Source organism: Pipistrellus kuhlii, unplaced genomic scaffold (genome assembly GCF_014108245.1).
Source record: "Pipistrellus kuhlii isolate mPipKuh1 unplaced genomic scaffold, mPipKuh1.p scaffold_m20_p_12, whole genome shotgun sequence".
Lineage (NCBI taxonomy): Eukaryota > Metazoa > Chordata > Mammalia > Chiroptera > Vespertilionidae > Pipistrellus > Pipistrellus kuhlii.
Window position 1 is genome coordinate 13308756 of NW_023425427.1, and position 8057 is coordinate 13316812.

Sequence of the window (8057 nt, forward strand, 5' to 3'; positions counted from 1 at the left end):
ATCCAAACTTAATAGGGTTGAGTAGCTGTAACAGAAACCATATGACACACAAAATAAAAATATATATACTCCCTGGCTTTTTACAGAAAAAGTTGCTGATCTTTGCCCTAGACCTTTAATGGTAAAATGCTTTAATCTCAATGCCAGCACAAATTAGTTAGGAGTGGCTGCTTGGGCTACTGTGTTGAAAACTTTAGAACCATATTTCTCACCTATGAAAATGAGTGCTGAGATCAATTAGCAACTGCTGCTATAGTCCCAGGAACTAGGATTGGTGGCACTTGTGCCAAGTGTTTGCCATTTCCTCCTGTAGGCTTTCATTTTCCACTGCTGTGAGACCACCCTAAGCCAAGAAATTCCCTTAATAAAAGGGCTGTCTTGAAAAAAAAGACAGAGCAGGTGACAGAGTGTAAGGCAATTCCAGCACCTTACCAAATAAATTAAGAAAAATAATCATGGATATGGCACGAATGCCATAAAATTTGCTCTACACTTGATGAATCCTATCATATTTATCCCTATACATCTGACAGACATTTTAAGACTGAGGCAGGAAGTTCAGCTATGTTTAGTATTGAACCCAAATGTGGTTCCAAATAGTAATTTCATATGTCTGTTGGGTTAAGTTCAATTTGAGAGGAATCACAATGTCATTATCAGTCTTTCATGCTGCAAAACGTTCAACTATTAAAAATTAAAGCTGAATCTCTAAGAGAAATATACCTGAGAGGTTAAAACTATTTGCCTCACCCCTCAACTGCCATTGGGTGAGGTGGGGAATGGGTCCCACCTCTAAACTATCATTGGGTGAGGTTGGGAGTGGGTCCCCCCCCCCCCAGCAACCATTGGGTGATGTGGGAAGTGGGACCCATACCTCAACAAACATTGGGTCAGGTTCAAAGTCAGTCACACCCCTCAAAAACTAGTGAGTTTGGGAGTGGGTCCTGCCCCTCAAATACCATTGGGTAAGGTTCAAATGGCTCACACCTCTCCACAAATATTGGGTGAGGTTGGAAGTTGGTCCCACCTTTCAACAATCATTAGTTGTGGTTGGATGTGGGTCCTGCCAATCAACAACCATTGGGTAAGGCTGGAAGTGAGTCCAACCATCAAACCCAGTTGGCTGAGGTTGGAAATGAGTCCCACCACCCAACAACCATTGGGTAAACTTGGAAGTGGGTCACACCCTCAAATACCATTGGGTAAGATTGGCAGTGGGTCACCCCTTTCAGTGTCCATTGTGTGAAGTTGGAAGAGGGTCCCACCCCACAACTAACAATAGGTGCGGTTGGCAATAGATCCCACCCCTCAAAAACCATTGATTGATGTTGGAAGTGGGACCAACACCTCAACAACCATTAGGTCAAGTTCAAAGTAAGTCCCACCCCTGAACTACCATTGGGTGAGGTTGGGAGTGGGTCCCGCCCCTCAGCCACAATTGAGTGATGTGGGAAGTGGGACCCACACTTCAACAACAATTGGGTCAGGTTCAAAGTAAGTCCCACCGCTCAACAACCTTTGGGTGAGGTTGGAAGTAGGCCCACAAGGCAGGCCACAAATTAATTACAGAAATACAGAGCTCTCTGAACAACCCCCACCTTTAGGCCCAGCCCTTTGGACTGGTCCTGCCTCTCACTCACTGCTCATGCCCAATATACCATCAAGAACTCAGGGCAATTGTGTTATCTCAAAGCACTTGCCCACCCCGACCCTCTCTGCCTTCCTCCAATTACCAGGACACACTGTGTGTGTCTCTCCCCATGCTCAGACTATGGAATGGAAATCACAGCAGGTGTACAGTGAAGTCCCTAGCAGACACCCCAGGATTCTAGTGACCAAGGCCAACATCAACAGGAATCCAGGCATAAATCGTGTTGGTATCACGTGCCCTGACTCTGTGCAATGAGCATGCTCCACACATGTGGTGCTCTTCCCTCAACCCCAGTCTGTTCTGAGGAAAACCTCAGAGAATCCAAAAGGCATCCTTCAAAACACAGGACCAGCACTGTGCAGCCAGATAAGGCCCAGCGTGGCACTGAGAGGGGGCGGCTGAAAAGCTAGGAAAAGACAGACAAGAGAATGAAAGCTTGGTCTCAGTGGGAAGCTGCATGCTGAGAGAGAGCACCCAAGCCCATAGGCCAAGTCTTTATTTCATAGCAGATGCCACGAGGCAAAAAACTTGCTCAAGATGTTTACACCATTCTAAAGGGTTTCAATCCTACTCCATTACATGCACCTGATCAAACCTGGATTACTTGCAGCCAATCTCACTCAGGCAAGTGGGGCCACGTGTTCAGACCACAGGTTCAAGTTTACAACTCTAGCTCAGTGTTTCCCAACCTTCTCTCATGATGAGAATCACCTGGTGGAGTTGTTAAAACACAGATTCCTGAATCCCAACTAAGAAGTGCTAAACTAGAATTTTTGGGAACATATAGGTAAAATTGCATACCTAACTTAGTGCTCTGTATATAAAATCTGTCTTAGAGCACTAGTTAAGTATACAATTTTACCTATATGTTCCCAAAAATTCTAGTTTAGCACTTCTTAGTTGGGATTCAGGAATCTGTGTTTTAACAACTCCACCAGGTGATTCTCATCATGAGAGAAGGTTGGGAAACACTGCTCTAGCTGTTGGATATAATTGAGGTTGGATTTACCTTCCAAGCTGGGACATGCACCTGGCCAAGAGAACACCGGGTACTCTCAGTAGTCCCGGTCTTGAACCTGTCCAAATGCTGTAGCCCCTCTGCTCCCTCCAAGCCTGTCAAGGTCATTAAACACAAGGACGCCTGGGAGACAATACACAGAGGGGGCTAAAAGCAGTGTGGGATTCTGGGTAGATCCTCCAGCAGAAGTAGGCTATTAGTGAAAGACTAGAAATATGCAAGTCTATAGTCTGGTTCAAGCACGGGACCAGCATTCGCTTGTTAGCTGTGTGGGCGCCAAGGTTATGGAAGCTGTCAACAACCGGAGAGACGAGCTTTGTATACCAGCGTGCAAGGAACCCTGTACTAACTATGCAATTGGGAGGGAAATCTAGAATTATTCCAAAGTAAAAAAAAAAAAAAAAAAAAAAAATATATATATATATATATATATATATATATATATATATATATATATATATATATATTTAAAAATGTAATGAACAGCTCTGGCCAATTATGTTCAGTGGTAAGAGCATAAGCCCAAGAACTGGTTTATGGGTCCAAACCCTCAACAACCATTGGGTGAGGGTGAAAGCTGGTCCCCCCCTTGACCCCGAATGGTTGAGGTTGCAAGTGGGTCCCGCCCCTCAACAACCATTGAATGAGGTAGAGACTGGGTCCCACCCCTCAACTACCATTGGCTGAGGTTGGCCCTTGGACTCGCCCCTCAAATACCATTGGCTGAGGTTGGCAGAAAGACCTGCCCACATCCACTACCATTGGCTGAGGTTGGCAGTGGGGCCCACCCCTCAACTCCCATCACGAGCTTGGCAGTGGGACCAGGCCTTCACCTACCATTGGCTGAGGTTGGTTCTGGGACCCGCCCCAGAGCTATCATTGGCTGAGGTTGGCTTTGAGACCCACCACTCAACTACCATTGGCTGAGTTTAACATTGGGACCCGCCCCTCAAATACCATTGGCTGAGGTTGGCAGAAAGATCCGCCCATCCACTACCATTGGCTGAGGTTGGATTTCGGACCCGCCCCTCAACTACCATTGGCTGAGGTTGGCTGTGGGTCCCGCCCCTCAAGTCCCATTGGATGAGTTTGGCAGTGGGACCAGGCCTTCACCTACCATTGGCTGAGGTTGGTCCTGGGACCTGCTCCAGAGCTACCATTGGCTGAGGTTGGCAGTGGAACCTGCCCCTCAGCTACCATTGGCTGAGGTTGGTTTTGGGGCCTGCCCCTCAACTACCATTGGCTGAGTTTGGTCCTTGAACCCGTCTCTCAAATACCACTGGCTGAGGTTTGCAAAAGACCTGCCCATCCACTACCATTGGCTGAGGTTGGCAGTGGGACCCACCTCTCAACTAACATTGGCTGAGGTTCAAAGTGTGTCCCACCCCTAAAAAACGATTGGGTGAGGTTGCAAGTAGAACCACAAGGCAGGACACAAATTAATTACAGAAATACAGATGTCTCTGAACAACCCCCACTTTTAGGCCCAGCCCTTTTTTACTGGTCCGGCCTCCTACTCAGTGCTCACGCCAAATCTACCCTCAAGGACCCTGGGCAGTTGTGTAATTCCTAAGCACTTTGTCTGCCTCCCCCACCTGCCAGGCATTGTCAATTGGCACTATTTGTCTCTCCCCCGATGCTCAGATAGTGGGATGGAAATCACAGCAGTTGTACAGTGAAGACCCTGGCAGACACCCCAGGATCCTGGTGTCCAAGGCCATCATCATCAGGGACCCAAGCACAAATCCTGTTGGGATGACATGCCCTGACTCTGTGCAATGAGCATGCTCCACACATGTGGTGCTCTTCCCTAAACCCCAGTCTATTATGAGGAAAACATTAAAGAATCCTGCCATCCACTACCATTGGCTGAGGTTGGCGATGGGACCCGCCCCTCAACTACCATTGGCTGAGGTTCAAAATGTGTCCCACCCCTTAAAAACCGATTGGGTGAGGTTGCAAGTAGGACCACTAGGCAGGACACAAAATAATTACAGAAATACAGATCTCTCTGAACAACCCCCACCTTGCAAACACAGGACCAGCATGGTGGCCCTGAGAGGGGGCAGCTGAAAGGCTTGGAAAAGACAGACAAGAGATTGAAAGCTGGGTCTCGGTGGGATGCTGCATCCCGAGAGGTGGCACCAGAGCCCACAAGCCGAGGCTTTATTTTGTAACAGATGCCACGAGGCAAAGTAAGGACTTGGTCAAGATGTTTACAGCATTTTCATGGGTTTCCATCCTACACCATTACATGAATTTGAACAAACCTGGGTTACTTGCAGCCTTTATATCTGAGGCAAGTGGGGCCACCTGTTCAGACCTTAGGTTCAAGCTAACAACTCTAGCTGTTGGATATAATTGAGGTTGGCTCTACCTTCCAAGCTGGGACATGCACCTGGCCAAGAGAACACCGGGTCCTCTCATTAGTTCAGGTCTTGAACCTGTCCAAATGCTGTAGCCCCTCTCTACACAGCACCTTCCAAGCTGATCAAGGTCATTACAAAGAAATATGACTGGGAGACAAAGCAAACATGGGACTAAAAGCAGTGCAGGGTTCTGGGTAGGTCCTCCAACAGAAGAAAGCCATAGTGAAAGACTAGGGAAACACAAATCTATAGTCCGATTCATGCACAGCACCAGCATTCACTTGTTAGCTGTGCCGGCGCCAGGGTCATGGAAGCAGTGAACAACAAGAGAGACAAGCTATGCAGCTCTGTGTGCAGGAGCCCTCTAATCACTTAGGCAAATGTGGGGGGAAATCTAGAATTATTCCAAAATGAAAATTTTAATTTTAAAAATGTAATCAGCAGCTCTGGCCAATTATGTTCAGTGGTAAGAGCATCAGCCCAAGGCCTGGTTTGTAGATCCTTTGGTTGAGGGTGGAAGTTGGTCATGTCGATCTACTACCATTGGGTGAGGTTACAAGTGGGACCGCCCCCTCAACAACCATTGGGTGAGGTACAAAATGGGTCACACCTTTCCACAACAATTGGGTGAGGTTGGAAGTTGGTCCCGCCCCTCAACAATCATTGGTTGTGGTTGATGTGGGTCCTGCCCTTGAACCCAACTGGCTGAGGTTGGAAGTGGGTATCTCACTTCAACAACCATTGGGTGAATTTGAAAGTGAGTAATGCCCCTCAACTACCATTGGGTGAGATTGGAAGTGAGTCACGCCCCTCAACAACCATTGGGTGAGGTTGGAAGTGGGTCACCCCCCTCAACACCCATTGGGTGAGGTTGGAAGTGGGACCCAAACCTCAACAACCATTGGGTGAGATTCAAAGTATTTTTTCCCACATCTTCAAGCAATTCATTTTTTTCTTTATTGATTAAGGTATTATATATGTGTCCTTATTCTCCCCTCTTATCCACCCCCCTCCCAATTCCCTCACTCTCCCTGGTGTCTGTGTCCATTGTTTAGGCTTATATGCCTGCATAGACATCCTTTGGTTAATCTCTTCTCCCTTATCTCCACTCTCCCCTACCTTCCCTCTGAAGTTTGATGGTTTGATCAATGCTTCTCTCTCTTGGTCTATTTTTGTTTATCAGTTTATGTTGTTCATTATATTCCACAAATGAGTGAGATCAAATTATATTTATCTATCAAGGATTGGCTCATTTTGCTTAGCATAATGCTCTCCAGTTCCATCCATGCTGTTGCAAATGGAGAATATTTGAACCAAATTCTTTTTTATAGCAGCTCAGTATTTTATTGTGTAAATGTACCACAGTTTTCTAATCCACTAGTCTGTTGGTGGACACTTAGGCTGTTTCCACATCTTAGCTATGGTAAATTGTGCTGCTATGAACATAGGGGTGCAAATATCCTTTTTGATTGGTGTTTATAATTTCTTGGGATATATTCCTAGAAGTGGAATCACTGGGTCAAATAGGAGTTCCATTTTTAGTTTTTTGAGGAAACTCCATACTGTTTTCCACAAGTCTGTATTCCCACCAGCAGTGCATGAGGGTTCTTTTTTCTCCACAGCCTCACCAGCACTGGTCGTTTGATGATTTCTTGATGATAGCCATTCTGACAGGTGTGAGATGCTACCTCATTGTCATTTGTGATTTGTGATTTGCATCTCTCGATGGTTAGTGACTTTGAGCATGTTTTCATATGTCTGTTGGCCTTCCCTATGTCCTCTTTTGAAAAATATCTATTTAGTTCTGTTGCCCATTTTTTGATTGGCTTATCTTCCTTCTGTTAAGTTTCCTGTACATGTTGGAGATTTAAACCCTTATCCGTGATAGCATTGGCAAATATGTTCTTCTATGCAATGCACTTCCTTATTAATTCATTTTTTGGGAACAAGTGAAGTAGATAAGGCTGTATCATCATCATCATCATCATCTCCATTTTATGGAAGAGGAAAGAGGTTCAGCACTAAGTGCATTGCTCATGATCACATAGTTGAATTTTAGAGAAAAGGATTCAAATATAGGTCATGTGATTCTTCCCACAGTATAATATTGTTTAGATCCCAAAACATCCTAATGCAGTTACCCAAAGTAGAGAATGTCCAGTGTGTTTTTTTTCATAACTCATTCAAAGTACCAAATTCCTAGATACCAAAGCAGCAACTTTTAAGAAAAGGATTAACTTATGGGAAGTATTTCCATTGATATTAATTTGCATTTTTGTGACTAATTTCTCAAACCATGCTATTTCTTTGAATCTGGAAGATTCACACTTTAATGTATAAAACCTTAATAAGACCACTTTACCTCTTAAAAAACAACTATATTTTTTATATGTTTTAGCAAAGAAAAGTTGAGAAGTAATGTTGTAGCCTAAAGTGTTCTTAGGTGAAACCAGGATAGTTGAAGATCTAAGAAGAATAATCATGAAAGGATATGGAATCAAGGAAATTATGTAAATCCTGTTCCTGGATTCAATTCTGTATAACAGTTACTGGTAGTTGATACTTACCTTTAATTCAGACTTCCTAGAATGCAAAAATAGGAACATAAATATAAAAAATAGCTTTCATGGCAATACAAAAACTAAGATTGATGGGAAATAAAGTACAAGCATCTGAGAGAAATTTCTGCTAAGACAGAAAGAGCAGCTTTGAGAAAGACTTCGATAATCTTAACTAATAAGAGAAACATGCAAATTAACTATCACTCCACTATGCCCACAGCCAATCAAAGTGAGTATGCAGATTAACCCATCAAAGATTGATGTTAATTTGCATATGCAGGCTCAGAGTAGCCAGAGGGGTGTGATGCCTACTATGAGGGGAAGGGGGGCAGTGGAAGGAGATACTGGAGCAGTGCTCCGGACGGAGGTGAGGACTTGCCAGCTCTCATGAACATGCTGGCTCTGGGCTGGCCAGGAGTGGGGACTTGCTGGCTCCCGGGCAGCTGGGAGTGAAGCCA